Source organism: Pelodiscus sinensis, chromosome 24 (genome assembly GCF_052426305.1).
Source record: "Pelodiscus sinensis isolate ZL-2025 chromosome 24, ASM5242630v1, whole genome shotgun sequence".
Classification (NCBI taxonomy): Eukaryota; Metazoa; Chordata; order Testudines; family Trionychidae; genus Pelodiscus; species Pelodiscus sinensis.
Genome location: NC_143075.1, coordinates 25,509,292 through 25,533,240, shown reverse-complemented (window position 1 = coordinate 25,533,240; position 23,949 = coordinate 25,509,292). Strand labels below are relative to the sequence as shown.

Here is a 23,949-nt window from a genome sequence, read left to right as displayed (position 1 = left end):
ACTGGCTGGGGGCGCTCCACGATCATCCAGCCATTTCCCCAGCTGATGGGGCAGAGAGGAGCCCAGGGAATCCCCAGACCGTGCCTGGCAGTGCTGGGACATGGGGCTGCTGCCTTTCCTAGACCAGTGGTGCCACCTTTTTTCAGCCACCACCCCCAAGATCATTTGAGCGGCGTGGCGCTTAGATCTGGGCGGCTGGGCCTGGCAGTTGGCGGCTCCCCAGGAAGACATCCACGACCCCCTTGGGGGTCGCGACCCACAGGTTGCGCACCACTGACCTAGACCCTGCATTAGACCCTGTGTGGAGGAACTCAGCCTGTCCAGTTTGCCCTGGAGGGGTTGCTGGGGAGGACATCCCATAACGAAACCCTTTGCCAACCTCTCATCTGCTGCAGCTGGGGAAACCAACAGGAAGAGAGCTCAGGTCCATTTCCTAAGGGGCACGGAGAGCTAGGGTGCATCTACCTTGCAAGGCGCAACTCGAAATGAGCTGCACAAACTGAGCTACGTCAATTGCTTAGCTAATTTGGAAATAGCTTATAGGGGGTATCTACACAGCACTTGTTTGGAAATGGAGCACTCTTCCTCCGACTTCCCCTACTCCTACAACGAGGGGTACAGGAGGCGGAGTCAGAAGTCCTCCAGCTTGACAGTATTTTGATGTTATTTCAGAATAGCTGCCAACCGTGACATGGACTAAGTTATTTTGGAATAGCACTAGTTATTTTGAACTAGTGTTGCTGTATAGACACACCTTCAGGAGCGGCCTGAGGCCAGTTGCGGCAGCTGGCGCCCTAGGCGGAAGGCGTGATCCGCGCCCCTGCCTGCACAGACGTCAGTAACCGTGATGTCGTCATTGGGCGCCCGGGCCGGCGGCGCCCTCGGCCACTGCCTAGTTTGCCTAAGTTCACGGGGCGCCCCTGCGTACCTTTAGTGTCAGAGGTGGGAGCAAATCCAGGGACCCCTAAGCCAAGCAAGGTTTAAAAGAGCTTTAGAATCCAGTACTCAGCATGTAGTATGGTTGTTATGGCTGCACATGGTGATTGGGGTGGTCTGAGCTTACAGTGTCTGCTGGCTCCAGGCTTCTTGCCTCATGTATACAGGCTTCACCATTAACCTGTCTCCTGCAAACTGGGAAACCCTTTAGCCCAGGCAGCTTAGCCTTGACATACCAGATGCCTTGGACAGTCCCGACACTGCATTTAGCTCTCTTGTACGCTGAAGCGGCTTAAATTGCTTTTTCCATGTAGTCTGAAAGAGGTTGCTGATGTTATCAAGTCGTAGCTGTTAACAGAACACCCAAATAGCTGCGCAGATTCTTTATAAATATCGGTTGTAATAGTTAGTTGCAACAGGGCTTGTCTACATACAACTAGAACCAAGATGGCTAGCTGTGTTGTAAATAACCCCAGTAATTCTTTCAGTGCAAGTCTGAGCGTGGGCGCTCTTATTTTGGATGAAGTGTCCTGTTCTGATTTAATGAAGTAATTTTTTAAATCCACTTTGAAGGGTGTCCACACAGAAATTGGCTCTGATGTAATTAAAGGTGTGAATTGCAGCAGAGTTCCTTTGTTTCACATTTGTGTGTAGATCAGCTGTAAGAACTTTTATGTCTACATGGGTATGTCTACACTACCACCCTAGTTGGAACTAGGGTGGTAATGTAGGCAACCGGAGTTGCAAATGAAACCCGGGATTTGAATTTCCCGGGCTTCATTTGCATAAAGCCGGGCGCCGCCATTTTTAAATGTCCGCTAGTGCGGACTCCGTGCCACGCGGTTACACGCGGCACGGACTAGGTAGTTCAGACTAGGCTTCAGGAGTGGCCTGAGTCCGAACTACTCAGGCTTCCTAGTCCGAACTACCTAGTCCGTGCCGCGTGTAACCGCGTGGCACGGAGTCCGCACTAGCGGACATTTAAAAATGGCGGCGCCCGGCTTTATGCAAATGAAGCCCGGGAAATTCAAATCCCGAGCTTCATTTGCAACTCCGGTTGCCTACATTACCACCCTAGTTCCAACTAGGGTGGTAGTGTAGACACACCCCATGAGACGGTTATTCTGGTTTAAACTTTAAATTGGTTTTATATCCAATTTGGATGCAAAAACCACAGGGCTAATCTTATTTGGGGTTAGTTGCTAAGGAATGTAGTGAAAATAAATGCATAGAAATCACACTTTAAGCTGTTTACTTGGAGTTTTGCAACAGTCTCATTAAATGGCCTTTAAAAAAGCACTTGGAAATGTCCCAATGTAGCTCAGGCTGTAGATGTCCTCCGCCTATTGATGGGCACCAAGACGTGTTACTATTACTAGACTATTCCAGCAGTTTTATAGTTGCTGCAATTCCTAGGATGCTGCTGCCTGCATCAAGGATCATTCTCTGCAGCTGGCTCCATGCGCTGCTGCTCCTGCCGAGAAGAACAGCCCTGCTTCAGTGGGGCCCTGCGATGTGGCCGTAAGGCCCCTGGCAGTGCTACTCACTTAGATTTGGTCCAGTTTCTAAGTGGTGTTGTGACCTAGTGCATGGGGTCACAGTGCTGGGGCACCTATTCAGACTGGGCTGTTCTTGTCACTGCAGGGTGACCACATTTCATATGCTGAATAGAGGACACTGGTTCATGCGAGTTTGCAATTAACGAGAGCTCTGCAGTGCAAGCATTCACATTCGCCTCAAGCTGTCTGGCCTTGTTAGAAAAAAATACTGTGGAGTTGGAGTCTTTTAATTTATCTTCTTTAAGGCTTTAGGGCTCACACAGGGAGGGGTGACACATGCCCCTCCCTCCTGTACATCCCTGTGCGGGACCTGCCTCTCCTAGTACCTGATGTAATGTCTTCCCGGGGCAGCATGGTGGGTGGATACAAAATCACAGGCCCCCTCTCCAGCTGCTTTCAGCCACAAGGGAGGGGACGACCTGAACCATGTCTTTGGGGAGCTCATCTCTCCTCTCCTCCTCGTGGCTGGAAGTTACTTTTCCTACCTGCTTGCAGAGCATTTTAATAGGCAGCAGGTTTAAAACAAACAAAAGGGAGGGTTTTTTACACAATGCACCATCAACCTGTGGAACTCCTTGCCAGAGGATGCAGTGAAGGCTAGAACTTTAACAGGGTTCAAAAAAGAGCTAAATAGGGAGGTTGGGTCCCTCAATGGCTATTAGCCGGGATGGGTAGGAACGGTGTCCCTGGCCTCTGCTTCTCTGGGAGTGGGAGACAGAGGAGGGATCACGTGAGGATTACCTGCTGTGATCCCTCCCTCTGTGGCGCCTGATATCGGCACGCAGGATACTGGGCTAGTTGTATCTTTGGCTGTTCTTATGTTCATTGAAAGGTAGCTGATCACTCTAGGCCACTGACGTAACCCAGCCACCTCCTGTCCCCTGGCTGTGGGCAGGAAGGGGTTAAGCCCCAAGGCCGCACTGTGCCCCAGGGCCCAGGGAACCTGGCCAGAGGGGTCGCTCAGCAGTGGCGGGTGCCTATGGGGCAGCGCAGACCCATGCTCCCGGAGGGCAGGACCCAGGCTGGTGGGCGGGTTGAGGCGTTTGCTCTGCAGGGCCAGGGCATGAACAGGCTGGAAATGGCTCCTCCCTCCCACGCCAGGCCTTAGCAGAGGGGCGGAGGGGCGTCTCCGTGCCCGCGCTCTGCGGGGCTTCGGCACGCGCAGGGCTCGGCTCCTGGCCAGCACCAGGCCTGGGGGTCTTGAGCCTCCTGAGGTGCAGCCCAGCCTGAGGCGGGCGGGGGAAGGAGCCTGCGCCCCGACCAGGGGCTGTGCTGGGAGCAGGATGCACCCGGGGGGGGGGGGGGGGATGGAGGAGCAGCAGGGCTGGGGGGGGCGTGGAGTGAAGGGGCAAAGCAGGGAGGGGGCAGCACATTAAGAGCAGGAGAATTGACCCATAACAGGAGCCTGCCCACCCTCACTAGCCACCGCGCCAAGCAGCCAGTGACAGCTGGAAATGTGATGGGGGCAGGGCTCTGCTGGCTGAGAGCCAGCATGTGGGGGGAGGGGGCCGTGGTCAGTCCCTTCATATTGCAGCTTTGCCTCATCACCAGCCCTGCACATCTCCTGCCTCCCATACCCCCCGCCCACTCCTGGCGGGCAGGGACCCAGCCATACTGTTGGGGGAGCCAGAAAATATGGGACAATTTGTCCCTTTTTAAGAAAAAGTCGGGACGCCTGCAGGAGGCTTCCCTGACCCTTCCCAAACGGCCTGTGTGGGTGGGGCGGGGAGCAGGCATACGGAGCTGGCCGTGGTCAGAATCTCCCTGCTAGGCCGCAGGCTGGAAACGAGTCCCTAGCGGCCTGGCAGGGAGCTGGATGGGGGCCTAGGGAGCCTGTGGCATCACTGTTGGGACGGGGTGCCCGGTCTGTGCACTCTGCCCCCTCTGGGCGGCAGTGACAGCTCCCTCCTGGGGAGCCCTGGGGGCCAGGCTGCATGTGGGGCAGGGCAGGGTTAAGGATTTCTGTGCTGTCACCTGACACATTTTTAACATCAATGTACTAAAAAGAAATAAAACCACAGATTAAATGGATCACATGAAATAGCCCTAAATCCCCCCAGCCCCAATTGTCTGTCCGAAGCAGCTGGCCTGAGACCCCAAGCAGCAGCGCCTGAGGCTGGTCAGGTCAGGTAAGAGCCCCGAATGAAATCCACTGGCCAGGAAGATGGAAGATCTGGGCTTGTTTCTCTGTATGAGTGGGGACCAGGCTGTGATTACAGGAACACGGGCGCTGCCAGACTCGATAGGAGCCAAGCTCCGTGGAGCCCAGTGTGCTGCTTCCAGCAGCCCTCACGAGGGCCTAGACTATACTGGGAGTTTAGGGTGAACTTAGCCACGTTAGGACGATTTTTTAAACCATGAGTCCACACCCCCAAGCCCATTCTGTTGACTAGAAGGACAATTAAAGCCGATGTTGGTGGTACTGCCTCAGGGCCGGCCCACAACATTTTGGCATCTGAGGTGGGGAGCTCAAATAATGCCCCCAGGCCCCCTTTTCTCCTGCCTGCCTCTTGTGTCCCTTGTGCCCTCCTTCCTCCAGCACAGCACCCCCATCTCTGTGCACCTAGAGCGGAGAGGATACACCTGCACCAGCACAGACACAATCTTCTACACTCTGGGTCCTAGTGGCGCCCCCCCCCCCCCCAGTCTTGCACCTGCAGCGGCTGCCTCAGTTCGCTTCCTGGTAAGGCCGGCCCTGTCCTGCTTTCACGAGGAGTAACGCTAAATTCGACTTTGCATGGTTGACTTTCCAGTAGTGCAGATGCAGTGCAGTGAAAGTCGATGTTCTGGGCCTCTGGGCGGTGTCCCACCATGCCCTGGGTCTGGCCAGGACTTTCAACTCTACTGCTTTCCATGTGAACAGGAAAAGTCCCAGGCAAATCTGAATTTCATTTTCTGTGGGGCCAGTCTGTCGAGCAGCTCCCCTCGGAGCACGCTTGACGGAGTGCGCCCAGGGTCGCAGGCGAGGCCAGCATGGAGTGTGCAGGAGATCCCGGATTTCACTGGTGTGTGGGGAGAGAAATCTGTTCTCGCAGAACTATGAACCAGCAAAGGAAACACTGGTTTCTATGCCACGATCGCAAGGGGCATGGAGGAGAAAGGATCCGCCAGGGACGCCCAGCAGTGCCGTGTGAAAATGAAGGAGCTGAGGCAGTCGTATCAAAAGGCAAAGGTCTGGAGCGTCGCTGCAAACATGCTGCTTCTATGAGCAGCTGCCTGTGATCCTTGCGGGGGGACCCGACCAGCTTCCCTAGTCAGCCCATGGATTCCGCTCCAGGCACTCGGGCAGCCTCGGGGAGTGGTGCAGAGAAGGAGGAGACTGGTCAGCAGCGGAGTGGGGCAACCAAGGGCATCGAGAGCCAAGATCTCTTATAACCTTGGAGACAATCCCCTTCTCCCAGGACGTGTGGTCAAGCAGTGATCCTGCTCGCGCCGGCCTCCCCGCACCCCTGCTCGCCTCGTCCCCAGAGCTCACGCCGGCCTCGCCGCACCCCTGCTCGCCTCGTCCCCTCAGCTCACGCCGGCCTCCCCGCCCCCCTGCTCGCCTCGTCCCCTCAGCTCACGCCGGCCTCCCCGCCCCCCTGCTCGCCTCGTCCCCTCAGCTCACGCCGGCCTCCCCGCCCCCCTGCTCGCCTCGTCCCCTCAGCTCACGCCGGCCTCCCCGCCCCCCTGCTCGCCTCGTCCCCTCAGCTCACGCCGGCCTCCCCGCCCCCCTGCTCGCCTCGTCCTCTCAGCTCACGCCGGCCTCCCCGCCTCCCTGCTCGCCTCGTCCCCTCAGCTCGCGCCGGCCTCCCCGCACCCCTGCTCGCCCCTTCCCCAGAGCTCGCGCCGGCCTCCCCGCCCCCCTGCTCGCCCCTTCCCCAGAGCTCACGCCGGCCTCCCCGCCCCCCTGCTCGCCTCGTCCCCTCAGCTCACGCCGGCCTCCCCGCCCCCCTGCTCGCCTCGTCCCCTCAGCTCACGCCGGCCTCCCCGCCCCCCTGCTCGCCTCATCCCCTCAGGTCACGCCGGCCTCCCCGCACCCCTGCTCGCCTCGTCCCCAGAGCTCACGCCGGCCTCCCCGCACCCCCTACTCGCCTCGTCCCCTCAGCTCACGCCGGCCTCCCCGCACCCCTGCTCGCCTCGTCCCCTCAGCTCACGCCGGCCTCCCCGCACCCCTGCTCGCCTCGTCCCCTCAGCTCACGCAGGCCTCCCCGCACCCCTGCTCGCCTCGTCCCCAGAGCTCACGCCGGCCTCGCCGCACCCCTGCTCGCCTCGTCCCCAGAGCTCACGCCGGCCTCCCCGCCCCCCTGCTCGCCTCGTCCCCTCAGCTCACGCCGGCCTCCCCGCCCCCCTGCTCGCCTCGTCCCCTCAGCTCACGCCGGCCTCCCCGCACCCCTGCTCGCCTCGTCCCCAGAGCTCACGCCGGCCTCGCCGCACCCCTGCTCGCCTCGTCCCCAGAGCTCACGCCGGCCTCGCCGCACCCCTGCTCGCCTCGTCCCCAGAGCTCACGCCGGCCTCCCCGCACCCCTGCTCGCCTCGTCCCCTCAGCTCACGCCGGCCTCCTCGCACCCCTGCTCGCCTCGTCCCCTCAGCTCACGCCGGCCTCCCCGCACCCCTGCTCGCCTCGTCCCCAGAGCTCACGCCGGCCTTCCCGCACCCCTGCTCGTCTCGTCCCCAGAGCTCACGCCGGCCTCCCCGCACCCCTGCTCGCCTCGTCCCCAGAGCTCACGCCGGCCTCCCCGCACCCCTGCTCGCCTCGTCCCCAGAGCTCACGCCGGCCTCCCCGCACCCCTGCTCGCCTCGTCCCCTCAGCTCACGCCAGCCTGCATGCACCCCTACTTGTCTCGTCCCCAGAGCTCACGCCAGCCTGCGTGCACCCCTACTTGTCTCGTCCCCAGAGCTCACGCCAGCCTGCGTGCACCCCTACTTGTCTCGTCCCCTCATCTCACACCCTTGCTTGCCTTGTCTGGTGACTGAAAGTCCGGTGACTGTGATGGGCCCCTGTGAAACATGTGACTGTTCTTGGTAGACGTGAGTCTATGTCCAGAGACTTAGTAGCTGTTGCTGATGGGACCTGGCTGGCAACGGACTTGAAGGCTCAGTGGGTATGAAAAGCTACTCAGCAAGAATTAATACAAAATGGAGACATTCCTGCCTGGTCTTTACCAGCCGCATCACAGAGAGGACAGTTGACTGTATTCCCTCAGTCCAAAGCTTGTGGCACTTGCTGAGCTGGGTGGCCATTGAACTTAGCTAAGTGAGCAACCAAAGAGACATGTCCAGAGCCAAGCTAGTACCGTCCGCAGCCCTAGCATGGTTAGTGGTCAGGTTCATGCCCAATGGCTTGGCCCATCGTCGTAGCAGATGCAACTCAGCCTAGCATGGTGGAGTGGCTGAAACTAGAAAATTGGCCTCTCTGGATCCAACCTGGACAGCAAGTGATGAGCGTGGGCTTGGGGCCAAGGCTCAGAGTCCACAGGCTCATTGACATTCCAAAGGGACATGGGTGCAAGATCCCAGGTTTGGTTCATTTCCAAGTTTTAGTGGCTGGAATTTTCAAGGGTCCCTCCAGTTTTGGCTGCCCAACTTCAGAAGCTTCTGATGCAATTTCCAGAGCACCTTAGGCCCCACAGCTGAGCTGCTGGGAGCGGAGGCTGGTGAGGATGTAGGTGTCTCAAGCTGGGCCCCCCGGATCGGATTCCCATTGACACTGAGGCCCCTTTATACTGCCTGACTGCAGTAAACGGGCCTTAAAGTGGCCATTATGCTCCTACTTCAAAAGGCTGCTTGCAGAGGGGTCTCTGGAACAATTACAGGCTCCCCAAATTTCACAAATGATCCAGAATTGATCAAGGCTTTTGCAGTTTCCTTCGAAGGTAACCACAACACACATGCACAGACACATCATGCCTCTTCTTAGACACAGCACAATCCAGGGGTGTAAAGCAAAATTCCCTTCTTGGCTCAGTATATGCTCCTGTTTAAAAGCAAGGACACAAACATGCCCACTCCCTTGGAAACAGACATGTTGTCTCCTCTATTCCCGGGAATCTGAACGTGTGGGAAGGGAATTCAGGCCAGTTTGTTTTTATTCACATGCCACAGGAATTTCTCTCTGGGGGATGATGAAATTGAGTTTCATACGAAGGTTACACACACATTGCCTTAAGCACTGGGGAAGAGATTCTCGGCTTGGCAGATGTTGACAGCTGTGCAGATGGCCTGACCTCGGCGCTGATTGGATGCTGCCCAACAAGTCAAGCTTTCCTTTGATCCTAGCCCAACAAGTCAAGCTTTCCTTGAGGGTCAGTTGCATCTCTGCCAAGTGGCTAATGCTGCACATGGCACAGCATAATGTGGCACAGACACACGGGTGTTTATTAAAGGAACAGAGCAGGGACACAAGAGGAGTCCAGGGAGGAGGGCAGGGGGCAGGTACTCACAGTTGTGAGGACAGCTTTGCGGTTCACAGTGCGTCCCTGGGGGTCAACTGTGAGGTTGTCCTGGGCTTCCCCACCCCCTTCTTCTAGGGCCCCTGGGAGAGGAAGCTCTGGAACTCAGTGAGGTGGGAACGTTGGTCCACACGGGCTGGGAGGGAGTGCCTGCCCAGTAAGGAGTCCTCGCCTACCACCACATGGTCCATCACATTTGCCCCGGACAACAACACACTCTCCCGGTGCTTCACTGTCTGTTCTGTGCATGCTCACGCTCCATGTGCATCCCCTCGCGCCTGCTCCCCCTCGCTTCTGTGCTCCCTGCCCAAGATGGTGGGTTGCATCTGCTCCTGGAACGTCCCCTCTAGTCCGTTTTCAGCGGATTTGTGCCAAGCCGGCAGCGAGCAGGGCTAGGGGAGTGCACAGCAGGCTCCCTGCTGCTCCTGCTGTTACAGGAGACACGTGCTAGAGTGCAATGCTTAATCTGTTCGAATACAAGGAAGAGCTGTCTAAAGACAAGAGGAGTGTGTCATGGACAAGGCCACAATTGTGCTTTTAGGCAGCCACTCTGCAGCAGGTTAGCCTCCGAGTTCTTAGGGAAGTAACTGGGCTCAGTTCAGTGGCAGCATGTAAAAGACAGGCCAGGGCATGAGCCTGCGGGTGGGAAGGGGCAGGGCAGGTGCTCATGCAGCGCCCTTGTGTTCAACACCCCTGTTTGCCTGGAGAATGTTTCCCCTGCTGCAGGAGGGAGCAAGCGGGGTCAGGAGGCCCAAGTGTGATGGCAGGGCAGGGACTGGGGCAGCACCAATGTATTTGGCATCCCCCCCCATTTGCTGGGAGAGCACAACGTTCCCTTGCTGAAAAAGGGCATCTGGGCATGGTCTGCGGAGAGAAGAGTGAGGGGGATTTGATAGAAGCCATCATCTATCTGGAGGGGGTGCCAGAGCGGCTGGAGAGAGGCTGTTCTCAGCGGGGCAGATGGCAGAACGAGGAACAACGGTTTCACGTTGGGGGAGGGCTAGGTTGGAGATTAGGAAAAACTCTTTCTCTAGGCGGGTGGGGAAGCGCTGGGCTGGGTTCCCTGGGGAGGAGGGGAGTCTCCATCCCTAGAGGTGTTTAAGTTCCAGCTTGACCAAGCCCTGGCTGGGATGATTTCGTTGGGATGGGTCCTGCCTTGGGCAGGGGCTGGACTCGACGACTCCCGAGGTCTCTGCCCGCCCCAGGATTCTGTGCTGGCGGGGCAGGGCAGGGGCACAAGCCATGCTTCACTGGGGTGAGACAATGAAGGTTTACTGGCCAGGCAGCAGCTCATAGTTTCTCCACTTCACCCAGGTTCCCATGCGCGAGACCAGTCTTCTCTGAGTCACAGTGTGATAGGGATCAGCTGCTGACTGACTGTGGCCGGACACCTGGGCCTTGTGCTGCAGTGACCCCCGGCTGGCGTGGGAAGGCGTCGGACCGAGGAGCGTGGAACAAGGCAGCCTCCCCAGAAACCGTGCGAGAAGGATCAGAGTGTTCCTCTGTCAGAGCTTAGTGGAGATGGGCAGGGAGGATTCCCGCTCTGTCTCCAGACACGTTAACAAGCTTTTCCAGAGACCCCCTCCCCCAGTGTAGGCAGAGTGGCCCCCACAGATCACACCCCTTTGCCTTAACCCACTTGTAGCAAGATAAAACAAGTCAACTCCCCAGCAGTGCCCGCCCCGGGAGAAAGCTGGAGTGAGCTGAGGGACGGGGCGAGCAGGAGTGTGAGGAGGGTGGAGTGAGCTGAGGGACGGGGCGAGCGGGGGTGTGAGGAGGGTGGTGTGAGCTGAGGGACGGGGCGAGCAGGAGTGTGAGGAGGGTGGAGTGAGCTGTGGCACGGGGCGAGTGGGTGTGCGAGGAGGGTGGAGTGAGCTGTGGCACGGGCCGAGCAGGGGTGTGAGGAGGGTGGCATGAGCTGAGGGACGAGGCGAGCAGGGGAGTGAGGAGGGTGGCGTGAGCTGTGGCTCGGGGTGAGCAGGGGTGCGAGGAGAATAGCGTGAGCTGTGGCACGGGGCGAGCGGGCGTGCGAGGAGGGTGGAGTGAGCTGTGGCACGGGGCGAGCGGGTGTGCGAGGAGGGTGGAGTGAGCTGTGGCACGGGGCGAGCGGGGGTGCGAGGAGGGTGGAGTGAGCTGTGGCACGGGGCGAGCGGGGGTGTGAGGAGGGTGGAGTGAGCTGTGGCTCGGGGCGAGCGGGTGTGCGAGGAGGGTGGAGTGAGCTGTGGCACGGGGTGAGTGGGGGTGCGAGGAGGGTGGAGTGAGCTGTGGCACGGGGCGAGCGGGGGTGCGAAGAGGGTGGAGTGACCTGTGGCTCGGGGCGAGCGAGGAGGGTGGAATGAGCTGTGACAAGGGACGAGCGGGGGTGCGAGGAGGGTGGAGTGAGCTTTGGCACGGAGCGAGCGGGGGTGTGAGGAGGGTGGCGTGAGCTGAGGGACGAGGCGAGCGGGTGTGCGAGGAGGGTGGAGTGAGCTGTGGCACGGGGCGAGCGGGTGTGCGAGGAGGGTGGAGTGAGCTGTGGCACAGGGTGAGCGGGGGTGCGAGGAGGGTGGAGTGAGCTGTGGCTCGGGGCGAGCCGGGGTGCGAGGAGGGTGGAGTAAGCTGTGGCACGGAGCGAGCGGGTGTGCGAGGAGGGTGGAGTGAGCTGTGGCACGGGGTGAGCAGGGGTGCGAGGAGGTTGGAGTGAGCTGTGGCACGGGGAGAGAGGGGTGCGAGGAGGGAGGCGTGAGCTGTGGCACGGGGCGAGCGGGGGTGCGAGGTGGGTGGAGTGAGCTGTGGCACGGGGCGAGCGGGGGTGCGAGGAGGGTGGAGTGAGCTGTGGAACGGGGCGAGAGGGGGTGCGAGGAGGGTGGAGTGAGCTGTGGCATGGGGCGAGCGGGGGTGCGAGGAGGGTGGCGTGAGCTGTGGCACGGGGCGAGCGGGTGTGCGAGGAGGGTGGCGTGAGCTGTGGCTCGGGGCGAGCGGGGGTGCGAGGAGGGTGGCGTGAGCTGTGGCACGGGGCGAGCGGGGGTGCGAGGAGGGTGCCGTGAGCTGTGGCACGGGGCGAGCGGGGGTGCGAGGAGGGTGGAGCGAGCTGTGGCTCGGGGCGAGCGGGGGTGCGAGGAGGGTGGAGCGAGCTGTGGCACGGGGCGAGCGGGTGTGCGAGGAGGGTGGCGTGAGCTGTGGCACGGGGCGAGCAGGGGTGCGAGGAGGGTGGAGTGAGCTGAGGCACGGGGTGAGCGGGGGTGCGATGAGGGTGGAGTGAGCTGTGGCACAGGGCGAGCGGGGGTGCGAGGAGGGTGGAGTGCGCTGTGGCTCGGGGCGAGTGGGGGTGTGAGGAGGGTGGAGTGAGCTGTGGAACGGGGCGAGCGGGGGTGCGAGGAGGGTGGCGTGAGCTGTGGCTCGGAGCAAGCGGGTGTGCGAGGAGGGTGGCGTGAGCTGTGGCTCGTGGTGAGCAGGGGCGTGAGGAGGGTGGGGTGAGCTGAGGGACGAGGTGAGCAGGGGTGTGAGGAGGGTGGCGTGAGCTGTGGCTCAGGGCGAGCAGGGGTGCAAGGAGGGTGGCGTGAGCTGTGGCACGGGATGAGCGGGGGTACGAGGAGGGTGGAGTGAGCTGTGGCACGGGGCGAGCGGGGGTGCGAGGAGGGTGGAGTGAGCTGTGGTACGGGGCGAGCAGGGATGCGAAGAGGGTGAAGTGAGCTGTGGCACGGGGCGAGCGGGTGTGCGAGGAGAGTGGCGTGAGCTGTGGCTCGGGGCGAGCGGGTGTGCGAGGAGGGTGGAGTGAGCTGTGGCTCGGGGCGAGCGGGTGTGCGAGGAGAGTGGCGTGAGCTGTGGCTCGGGGCGAGCGGGTGTGCGAGGAGGGTGGAGTGAGCTGTGGCTCGGGGCGAGTGGGGGTGTGAGGAGGGTGGAGTGCGCTGTGGCTCGGGGCGAGTGGGGGTGTGAGGAGGGTGGAGTGAGCTGTGGCACGGGGCGAACGGGGATGCGAGGAGGGTGCGAGGAGGGTGGAGTGAGCTGTGGCTCGGGGCGAGCGGGGATGCGAGGAGGGTGCGAGGAGGGTGGAGTGAGCTGTGGCACAGGGCGAGCGGGGGTGCGAGGAGAGTGCGAAGAGGGTGGAGTGAGCTGTGGCATGGGGCGAACGGGGGTGCGAGGAGGGTGGAGTGAGCTGTGGCACGGGGCGAGCGGGGGTGCGAGGAGGGTGGAGTGAGCTGTGGCACGGGGCGAGCGGGGGTCTGAGGAGGGTGGCGTGAGCTGAGGGATGAGGCGAGCAGGGGTGTGAGGAGGGTGGCGTGAGCTGAGGGATGAGGCGAGCAGGGGTTTGAGGAGGGTGGCATGAGCTGTGGCACGGGGCGAGCGGGGGTGTGAGGAGGGTGGAGTGAGCTGTGGCACGGGGCGAGCGGGGGTGTGAGGAGGGTGGAGTGAGCTGTGGCACGGGGCGAGCAGGGATGCGAGGAGGGTGGAGCGAGCTGTGGCTCGGGGCGAGCGGGGGTGTGAGGAGGGTGGAGTGAGCTGTGGCACGGGGCGAGCGGGTGTGCGAGGAGGGTGGAGTGAGCTGTGGCTCGGGGCGAGCGGGTGTGCGAGGAGGGTGGAGTGAGCTGTGGCACGGGGCGAGTGGGTGTGCGAGGAGGGTGGAGTGAGCTGTGGCACGGGGCGAGCGGGGGTGTGAGGAGGGTGGCGTGAGGTGAGGGACGAGGCGAGCAGGGGTGTGAGGAAGGTGGCGTGAGCTGTGGCACGGGGCGAGCAGGGGTGTGGGGAGGGTGGCATGAGCTGAGGGACGAGGCGAGCAGGGGAGTGAGGAGGGTGGCGTGAGCTGTGGCTCGGGGCGAGCGGGTGTGCGAGGAGGGTGGAGTGAGCTGTGGCACGGGGTGAGTGGGGGTGCGAGGAGGGTGGAGTGAGCTGTGGCACGGGGCGAGCGGGGGTGCGAAGAGGGTGGAGTGAGCTGTGGCTTGGGGCGAGCGGGGGAGCGAGGAGGGTGGAGTGAGCTGTGGCACGGAGCGAGCGGGGGTGTGAGGAGGGTGGCGTGAGCTGAGGGACGAGGCGAGCGGGTGTGCGAGGAGGGTGGAGTGAGCTGTGGCACGGGGCGAGCGGGTGTGCGAGGAGGGTGGAGTGAGCTGTGGCACAGGGTGAGCGGGGGTGCGAGGAGGGTGGAGTGAGCTGTGGCTCGGGGCGAGCCGGGGTGCGAGGAGGGTGGAGTAAGCTGTGGCACGGAGCGAGCGGGTGTGCGAGGAGGGTGGAGTAAGCTATGGCACGGGGTGAGCAGGGGTGCAAGGAGGTTGGAGTGAGCTGTGGCACGGGGAGAGGGGGGTGCGAGGAGGGTGGCGTGAGCTGTGGCACGGGGCGAGCGGGTGTGCGAGGAGGGTGGAGTGAGCTGTGGCACGGGGCGAGCGGGGGTGCGAGGAGGGTGGAGTGAGCTGTGGCACGGGGCGAGCGGGGGTGCGAGGAAGGTGGAGTGTGCTGTGGCTCGGGGCGAGCGGGGGTGCGAGGAGGGTGGCGTGAGCTGTGGCACGGGGCGAGCGGGGGTGCGAGGAGGGTGGCGTGAGCTGTGGCACGGGGCGAGCGGGGGTGCGAGGAGGGTGGAGCGAGCTGTGGCTCGGGGCGAGCGGGGGTGCGAGGAGGGTGGAGCGAGCTGTGGCACGAGGCGAGCGGGTGTGCGAGGAGGGTGGAGTGAGCTGTGGCACGGGGCGAGCAGGGGTGCGAGGAGGGTGGAGTGAGCTGAGGCACGGGGCGAGCGGGGGTGCGAGGAGGGTGGAGTGAGCTGTGGCACAGGGCGAGCGGGGGTGCGAGGAGGGTGGAGTGCGCTGTGGCTCGGGGCGAGTGGGGGTGTGAGGAGGGTGGAGTGAGCTGTGGAACGGGGCGAGTGGGGGTGCGAGGAGGGTGGAGTGAGCTGTGGAACGGGGCGAGCGGGTGTGCGAGGAGGGTGGAGTGAGCTGTGGCACGGGGCGAGCGGGGGTGCAAGGAGGGTGGCGTGAGCTGTGGCTCGGGGCGAGTGGGTGTGCGAGGAGGGTGGCGTGAGCTGTGGCTCGGGGCGAGCGGGTGTGCGAGGAGGGTGGCGTGAGCTGTGGCTCGTGGTGAGCAGGGGCGTGAGGAGGGTGGGGTGAGCTGAGGGACGAGGTGAGCAGGGGAGTGAGGAGGGTGGCGTGAGCTGTGGCTCGGGGTGAGCAGGGGTGCGAGGAGAATAGCGTGAGCTGTGGCACGGGGCGAGCGGGCGTGCGAGGAGGGTGGTGTGAGCTGTGGCACGGGGCGAGCGGGTGTGCGAGGAGGGTGGAGTGAGCTGTGGCACGGGGCGAGCGGGGGTGCGAGGAGGGTGGAGTGAGCTGTGGCACGGGGCGAGCGGGGGTGTGAGGAGGGTGGAGTGAGCTGTGGCACGGGGTGAGCAGGGGTGCGAGGAGGTTGGAGTGAGCTGTGGCACGGGGAGAGGGGGGTGCGAGGAGGGTGGCGTGAGCTGTGGCACGGGGCGAGCGGGTGTGCGAGGAGGGTGGAGTGAGCTGTGGCACGGGGCGAGCGGGGGTGCGAGGAGGGTGGAGTGAGCTGTGGCACGGGGCGAGCGGGGGTGCGAGGAAGGTGGAGTGTGCTGTGGCTCGGGGCGAGCGGGGGTGTGAGGAGGGTGGAGTGAGCTGTGGCACGGGGCTAGAGGGGGTGTGAGGAGGGTGGCGTGAGCTGTGGCACGGGGCGAGCGGGTGTGCGAGGAGGGTGGCGTGAGCTGTGGCTCGGGGCGAGCGGGGGTGCGAGGAGGGTGGCGTGAGCTGTGGCACGGGGCGAGCGGGGGTGCGAGGAGGGTGGCGTGAGCTGTGGCACGGGGCGAGCGGGGGTGCGAGGAGGGTGGCGTGAGCTGTGGCACGGGGCGAGCGGGGGTGCGAGGAGGGTGGAGCGAGCTGTGGCTCGGGGCGAGCGGGGGTGTGAGGAGGGTGGAGTGAGCTGTGGCACGGGGCGAGCCGGTGTGCGAGGAGGGTGGAGTGAGCTGTGGCACGGGGCGAGCGGGGGTGCGAGGAGGGTGGAGTGAGCTGTGGCACGGGGCGAGCGGGGGTGTGAGGAGGGTGGAGTGAGCTGTGGCTCGGGGCGAGCGGGTGTGTGAGGAGGGTGGAGTGAGCTGTGGCACGGGGTGAGTGGGGGTGCGAGGAGGGTGGAGTGAGCTGTGGCATGGGGCGAGCGGGGGTGCGAAGAGGGTGGAGTGAGCTGTGGCTCGGGGCGAGCGGGGGAGCGAGGAGGGTGGAATGAGCTGTGACAAGGGACGAGCGGGGGTGTGAGGAGGGTGGCGTGAGCTGAGGGACGGGGCGAGCGGGTGTGCGAGGAGGGTGGAGTGAGCTGTGGCACAGGGTGAGCGGGGGTGCGAGGAGGGTGGAGTGAGCTGTGGCTCGGGGCGAGCCGGGGTGCGAGGAGGGTGGAGTGAGCTGTGGCACGGGGTGAGCAGGGGTGCGAGGAGGTTGGAGTGAGCTGTGGCACGGGGAGAGGGGGGTGCGAGGAGGGTGGCGTGAGCTGTGGCACGGGGCGAGCGGGTGTGCGAGGAGGGTGGAGTGAGCTGTGGCTCGGGGCGAGCGGGTGTGCGAGGAGGGTGGAGTGAGCTGTGGCACGGGGCGAGTGGGTGTGCGAGGAGGGTGGAGTGAGCTGTGGCACGGGGCGAGCGGGGGTGTGAGGAGGGTGGCGTGAGGTGAGGGACGAGGCGAGCAGGGGTGTGAGGAGGGTGGCGTGAGCTGTGGCACGGGGCGAGCAGGGGTGTGGGGAGGGTGGCATGAGCTGAGGGACGAGGCGAGCAGGGGAGTGAGGAGGGTGGCGTGAGCTGTGGCTCGGGGCGAGCGGGTGTGCGAGGAGGGTGGAGTGAGCTGTGGCACGGGGTGAGTGGGGGTGCGAGGAGGGTGGAGTGAGCTGTGGCACGGGGCGAGCGGGGGTGCGAAGAGGGTGGAGTGAGCTGTGGCTTGGGGCGAGCGGGGGAGCGAGGAGGGTGGAGTGAGCTGTGGCACGGAGCGAGCGGGGGTGTGAGGAGGGTGGCGTGAGCTGAGGGACGAGGCGAGCGGGTGTGCGAGGAGGGTGGAGTGAGCTGTGGCACGGGGCGAGCGGGTGTGCGAGGAGGGTGGAGTGAGCTGTGGCACAGGGTGAGCGGGGGTGCGAGGAGGGTGGAGTGAGCTGTGGCTCGGGGCGAGCCGGGGTGCGAGGAGGGTGGAGTAAGCTGTGGCACGGAGCGAGCGGGTGTGCGAGGAGGGTGGAGTAAGCTATGGCACGGGGTGAGCAGGGGTGCAAGGAGGTTGGAGTGAGCTGTGGCACGGGGAGAGGGGGGTGCGAGGAGGGTGGCGTGAGCTGTGGCACGGGGCGAGCGGGTGTGCGAGGAGGGTGGAGTGAGCTGTGGCACGGGGCGAGCGGGGGTGCGAGGAGGGTGGAGTGAGCTGTGGCACGGGGCGAGCGGGGGTGCGAGGAAGGTGGAGTGTGCTGTGGCTCGGGGCGAGCGGGGGTGCGAGGAGGGTGGCGTGAGCTGTGGCACGGGGCGAGCGGGGGTGCGAGGAGGGTGGCGTGAGCTGTGGCACGGGGCGAGCGGGGGTGCGAGGAGGGTGGAGCGAGCTGTGGCTCGGGGCGAGCGGGGGTGCGAGGAGGGTGGAGCGAGCTGTGGCACGAGGCGAGCGGGTGTGCGAGGAGGGTGGAGTGAGCTGTGGCACGGGGCGAGCAGGGGTGCGAGGAGGGTGGAGTGAGCTGAGGCACGGGGCGAGCGGGGGTGCGAGGAGGGTGGAGTGAGCTGTGGCACAGGGCGAGCGGGGGTGCGAGGAGGGTGGAGTGCGCTGTGGCTCGGGGCGAGTGGGGGTGTGAGGAGGGTCGAGTGAGCTGTGGAACGGGGCGAGTGGGGGTGCGAGGAGGGTGGAGTGAGCTGTGGAACGGGGCGAGCGGGTGTGCGAGGAGGGTGGAGTGAGCTGTGGCACGGGGCGAGCGGGGGTGCAAGGAGGGTGGCGTGAGCTGTGGCTCGGGGCGAGTGGGTGTGCGAGGAGGGTGGCGTGAGCTGTGGCTCGGGGCGAGCGGGTGTGCGAGGAGGGTGGCGTGAGCTGTGGCTCGTGGTGAGCAGGGGCGTGAGGAGGGTGGGGTGAGCTGAGGGACGAGGTGAGCAGGGGAGTGAGGAGGGTGGCGTGAGCTGTGGCTCGGGGTGAGCAGGGGTGCGAGGAGAATAGCGTGAGCTGTGGCACGGGGCGAGCGGGCGTGCGAGGAGGGTGGTGTGAGCTGTGGCACGGGGCGAGCGGGTGTGCGAGGAGGGTGGAGTGAGCTGTGGCACGGGGCGAGCGGGGGTGCGAGGAGGGTGGAGTGAGCTGTGGCACGGGGCGAGCGGGGGTGTGAGGAGGGTGGAGTGAGCTGTGGCACGGGGTGAGCAGGGGTGCGAGGAGGTTGGAGTGAGCTGTGGCACGGGGAGAGGGGGGTGCGAGGAGGGTGGCGTGAGCTGTGGCACGGGGCGAGCGGGTGTGCGAGGAGGGTGGAGTGAGCTGTGGCACGGGGCGAGCGGGGGTGCGAGGAGGGTGGAGTGAGCTGTGGCACGGGGCGAGCGGGGGTGCGAGGAAGGTGGAGTGTGCTGTGGCTCGGGGCGAGCGGGGGTGTGAGGAGGGTGGAGTGAGCTGTGGCACGGGGCTAGAGGGGTGTGAGGAGGGTGGCGTGAGCTGTGGCACGGGGCGAGCGGGTGTGCGAGGAGGGTGGCGTGAGCTGTGGCTCGGGGCGAGCGGGGGTGCGAGGAGGGTGGCGTGAGCTGTGGCACGGGGCGAGCGGGGGTGCGAGGAGGGTGGCGTGAGCTGTGGCACGGGGCGAGCGGGGGTGCGAGGAGGGTGGAGCGAGCTGTGGCTCGGGGCGAGCGGGGATGTGAGGAGGGTGGAGTGAGCTGTGGCACGGGGCGAGCCGGTGTGCGAGGAGGGTGGAGTGAGCTGTGGCACGGGGCGAGCGGGGGTGCGAGGAGGGTGGAGTGAGCTGTGGCACGGGGCGAGCGGGGGTGTGAGGAGGGTGGAGTGAGCTGTGGCTCGGGGCGAGCGGGTGTGTGAGGAGGGTGGAGTGAGCTGTGGCACGGGGTGAGTGGGGGTGCGAGGAGGGTGGAGTGAGCTGTGGCATGGGGCGAGCGGGGGTGCGAAGAGGGTGGAGTGAGCTGTGGCTCGGGGCGAGCGGGGGAGCGAGGAGGGTGGAATGAGCTGTGACAAGGGACGAGCGGGGGTGTGAGGAGGGTGGCGTGAGCTGAGGGACGGGGCGAGCGGGTGTGCGAGGAGGGTGGAGTGAGCTGTGGCACAGGGTGAGCGGGGGTGCGAGGAGGGTGGAGTGAGCTGTGGCTCGGGGCGAGCCGGGGTGCGAGGAGGGTGGAGTGAGCTGTGGCACGGGGTGAGCAGGGGTGCGAGGAGGTTGGAGTGAGCTGTGGCACGGGGAGAGGGGGGTGCGAGGAGGGTGGCGTGAGCTGTGGCACGGGGCGAGCGGGTGTGCGAGGAGGGTGGAGTGAGCTGTGGCACGGGGAGAGCGGGGGCGTGAGGAGGGTGGGGTGAGCTGAGGGACGAGGTGAGCAGCGGTGTGAGGAGGGTGGCGTGAGCTGTGGCACGGGATGAGCGGGGGTACGAGGAGGGTGGAGTGAGCTGTGGCACGGGGCGAGCGGGGGTGCGAGGAGGGTGGAGTGAGCTGTGGCACGGGGCGAGCAGGGATGCGAAGAGGGTGGAGTGAGCTGTGGCACGGGGCGAGCGGGGGTGCGAGGAGGGTGCGAGGAGGGTGGAGTGAGCTGTGGCTCGGGGCGAGCGGGTGTGCGAGGAGAGTGGCGTGAGCTGTGGCTCGGGGCGAGTGGGGGTGTGAGGAGGGTGGAGTGAGCTGTGGCACGGGGCGAGCAGGGGTGCGAAGAGGGCGGAGTGAGCTGTGGCACGGGGCGAACGGGGATGCGAGGAGGGTGCGAGGAGGGCGGAGTGAGCTGTGGCTCGGGGCGAGCGGGGATGCGAGGAGGGTGCGATGAGGGTGGAGTGAGCTGTGGCACAGGGCGAGCGGGGGTGCGAGGACGGTGCGAAGAGGGTGGAGTGAGCTGTGGCATGGGGCGAACGGGGGTGCGAGGAGGGTGGAGTGAGCTGTGGCTCGGGGCGAGCGGAGGTGCGAGGAGGGTGGAGTGCGCTGTGGCTCGGGGCGAGTGGGGGTGCGAGGAGGGTGGAGTGAGCTGTGGCACAGGGCGAGCGGGTGTGCGAGGAGGGTGGAGTGCGCTGTGGCTCGGGGCGAGTGGGGGTGTGAGGAGTGTGGAGTGAGCTGTGGAACGGGGCGAGCGGGGGTGCGAGGAGGGTGGCGTGAGCTGTGGCTCGGGGCGAGTGGGTGTGCGAGGAGGGTGGCGTGAGCTGTGGCTCGGGGCGAGCGGGTGTGCGAGGAGGGTGGCGTGAGCTGTGGCTCGTGGTGAGCAGGGGCGTGAGGAGCGTGGGGTGAGCTGAGGGACGAGGTGAGCAGGGGTGTGAGGAGGGTGGCGTGAGCTGTGGCTCAGGGCGAGCAGGGGTGCAAGGAGGGTGGCGTGAGCTGTGGCACGGGATGAGCGGGGGTACGAGGAGGGTGGAGTGAGCTGTGGCACGGGGCGAGCAGGGATGCGAAGAGGGTGGAGTGAGCTGTGGCACGGGGCGAGCGGGGGTGCGAGGAGGGTGCGAGGAGGGTGGAGTGAGCTGTGGCTCGGGGCGAGCGGGTGTGCGAGGAGAGTGGCATGAGCTGTGGCTCGGGGCGAGCGGGTGTGCGAGGAGAGTGGCATGAGCTGTGGCTCGGGGCGAGTGGGGGTGTGAGGAGGGTGGAGTGAGCTGTGGCACGGGGCGAGCGGGGGTGCGAAGAGGGTGGAGTGAGCTGTGGCTCGGGGCGAGTGGGTGTGCGAGGAGGGTGGCGGGAGCTGTGGCTCGGGGCGAGCAGGGGCGTGAGGAGGGTGGGGTGAGCTGAGGGACGAGGTGAGCAGGGGTGTGAGGAGGGTGGCGTGAGCTGTGGCTCAGGGCGAGCAGGGGTGCAAGGAGGGTGGCGTGAGCTGTGGCACGGGACGAGCGGGGGTACGAGGAGGGTGGAGTGAGCTGTTGCACAGGGCGAGCGGGGGTGCGAGGAGGGTGGAGTGAGCTGTGGCACGGGGCGAGCAGGGATGCGAAGAGGGTGGAGTGAGCTGTGGCACGGGGCGAGCGGGGGTGCGAGGAGGGTGCGAGGAGGGTGGAGTGAGCTGTGGCTCGGGGCGAGCGGGTGTGCGAGGAGAGTGGCGTGAGCTGTGGCTCGGGGCGAGCGGGTGTGCGAGGAGGGTGGAGTGAGCTGTGGCACGGGGCGAGCGGGGGTGCGAGGAGGGTGGAGTGAGCTGTGGCACGGGGCGAACGGGGGTGCGAGGAGGGTGGAGTGAGCTGTGGCTCGGGGCGAGCAGGGGTGTGAGGAGGGTGGCGTGAGCTCAGGGACGAGGCGAGCAGGGGAGGGAGGAGGGTGGCGTGAGCTGTGGCTCGGGTTGAGCAGGGGTGTGAGGAGGGTGGCGTGAGCTGAGGGATTAGGCGAGCAGGGGTGCGAGGAGGATAGCGTGAGCTGTGGCACGGGGCGAGCGGGGGTGCGAGGAGGGTGGAGTGAGCTGTGGTACGGGGCGAGCGGGTGTGCGAGGAGGGTGGAGTGAGCTGTGGCACGGGGCGAGCGGGGATGCGAGGAGGGTGGAGTGAGCTGTGGCACGTGGCGAGTGGGGGTGCGAGGAGGGTGGAGTGAGCTGTGGCACGGGGCGAGCTGGGGTGCGAGGAGGGTGGAGTGAGCTGTGGCACGGGGCGAGCTGGGGTGCGAGGAGGGTGGAGTGAGCTGTGGCACGGGTTAGCGGGGATGCGAGGAGGGTGGAGTGAGCTGTGGCACGTGGCGAGCGGGAGTGCGAGGAGGGTGGCGTGAGCTGTGGCACGGGGCGAGCGGGGGTGCGAGGAGGTTGGCGGGAGCTGTGGCACGGGGCGAGCGGGTGTGCGAGGAGGGTGGAGTGAGCTGTGGCACGGGGCGAGCGGGGGTGCGAGGAGGGTGGCGGGAGCTGTGGCACGGGGCGAGCGGGGGTGCGAGGAGGGTGGAGTGAGGTGTGGCACGGGGCGAGCGGGGGTGCGAGGAGGGTGGCGGGAGCTGTGGCACGGGGCGAGCGGGTGTGCGAGGAGGGTGGTGTGAGCTGTGGCTCGGGGCGTGCGGGGGTTTGAGGAGGGTGGCGTGAGCTGAGGTACGAGGCGAGCAGGGGTGTGTGGAGGGTGGTGTGAGCTGTGGCTCGGGGCGAGCAGGGGTGTGAGGAGGGTGGAGTGAGCTGTGGCACGGGGCGAGTGGGTGTGCGAGGAGGGTGGCGTGAGCTGTGGCATGGGGCGAGCAGGGGTGTGAGGAGGGTGGAGTGAGCTGTGGCACGGGGCGAGCAGGGGTGTGAGGAGGGTGGAGTGAGCTGAGGGACGACGCGAGCAGGGGTGTGAGGAGGGTGGCGTGAGCTGTGGCTCGAGGCGAGCAGGGGTGTGAGGAGGGTGGCGTGAGCTGAGGGATGAGGCGAGCAGGGGTGTGAGGAGGGTGGCGTGAGCTGAGGGATGAGGCGAGCAGGGGTGTGAGGAGGGTGGCGTGAGCTGTGGCTCGAGGCGAGCAGGGGTGTGAGGAGGGTGGAGTGAGCTGAGGGATGAGGCGAGCAGGGGTGTGAGGAGGGTGGCGTGAGCTGAGGGATGAGGCAAGCAGGGGTGTGAGGAGGGTGGCGTGAGCTGAGGGATGAGGCGAGCAGGGGTGTGAGGAGGGTGGCGTGAGCTGAGGGATGAGGCGAGCAGGGGTGCGAGGAGGGTGGCGTGAGCTGAGGGATGAGGCGAGCAGGGGTGCGAGGAGGGTGGCGTGAGCTGAGGGATGAGGCGAGCAGGGGTGTGAGGAGGGTGGCGTGAGCTGAGGGATGAGGCGAGCAGGGGTGTGAGGAGGGTGGCGTGAGCTGAGGGACGAGGCGAGCAGGGGTGGGAGGAGGGTGGCGTGAGCTGAGGGATGAGGCGAGCAGGGGTGCGAGGAGGGTGGAGTGAGCTGAGGGATGAGGTGAGCAGGGGTGTGAGGAGGGTGGCGTGAGCTGAGGGATGAGGTGAGCAGGGGTGTGAGGAGGGTGGCGTGAGCTGTGGCTCGGGGCGAGCGGGGGTGCGAGAAGGGTGGCGTGAGCTGTGGCACGGGGCGAGCAGGGGTGTGAGGAGGGTGGAGTGAGCTGTGGCACGGGGCGAGCAGGGGTGTGAGGAGGGTGGAGTGAGCTGTGGCACGGGGCGAGCAGGGGTGCGAGGAGGGTGGAGTGAGCTGTGGCACGGGGCGAGCAGGGGTGTGAGGAGGGTGGAGTGAGCTGTGGCACGGGGCGAGCAGGGGTGCGAGGAGGGTGGAGTGAGCTGTGGCACGGGGCGAGCGGGGGTGTGAGGAGGGTGGCGTGAGCTGAGGGACGAGGCGAGCGGGGGTGCGAGAAGGGTGGCGTGAGCTGTGGCTCGGGGCGAGCAGGGGTGTGAGGAGGGTGGAGTTCCACAGCTCCAGTAGTTTTCCCCCCCGTTGCTGCTCCCCTTGTGGTTAGCCTTTGGGAGGTGCCCACTCCCAGGACGCAGACGATCCTCCTGCCCGTGCTGTACCTGGACCCCTCGTGGGCTGGGGGGCCCTGCAGTGTTGAGTCAGGAGCTGAGGGGTTTGACACTCCCCACCAGGGTGAGGCGGGGGTGGGGTATGGAAATACAGGTCAGAAGCTACCTTGGCACCAAGGCGGGGACGAGGCTTGGCTTTCTGACCCTGAATGTGAGCCAGGCCATGGGAGCTGACTCCACACGTGTGAACCACAGAATCCAGGGACAGGTAGGCAGGGTGGATGCTGGCCTGTGCCTGTGGGCTTAGCTCATGGCCCATTCAGGGAAGGAGCCAGAGCCTTTCGTCTTTCCCAACACAGCTGCAGGGGGATTGTCAGTTCAGAGTGGGGAGGATTCTGCCCTGGTCTCTCCACCTGGAAGAAACAGCCCCGGCTTTGTGGGGAATGTTCCTGGGAATGTTTAAGGGGGTTGGGCAAGCAGCTTCCTCTCTCTGCTGGTGTCCCCGTCTGCAGAATGCAGGTGGTGCTGTTTGCGTTAGCAGCTTCCCTCTGCATCTGGAGACAGGCAGGGGATCCTAAAAGCAGCACC

General features: G+C 65.1%; 1 protein-coding gene across 7 annotated transcripts in view; it reads left to right on the top strand.

Moving 5' to 3' along the window:
* The window catches only part of FBLIM1 (filamin binding LIM protein 1), a 79,415-nt gene that overhangs the window by 897 nt on the left and 54,569 nt on the right, over positions 1-23,949 (top strand). The gene's annotated exons all lie outside the window — the stretch shown is intronic.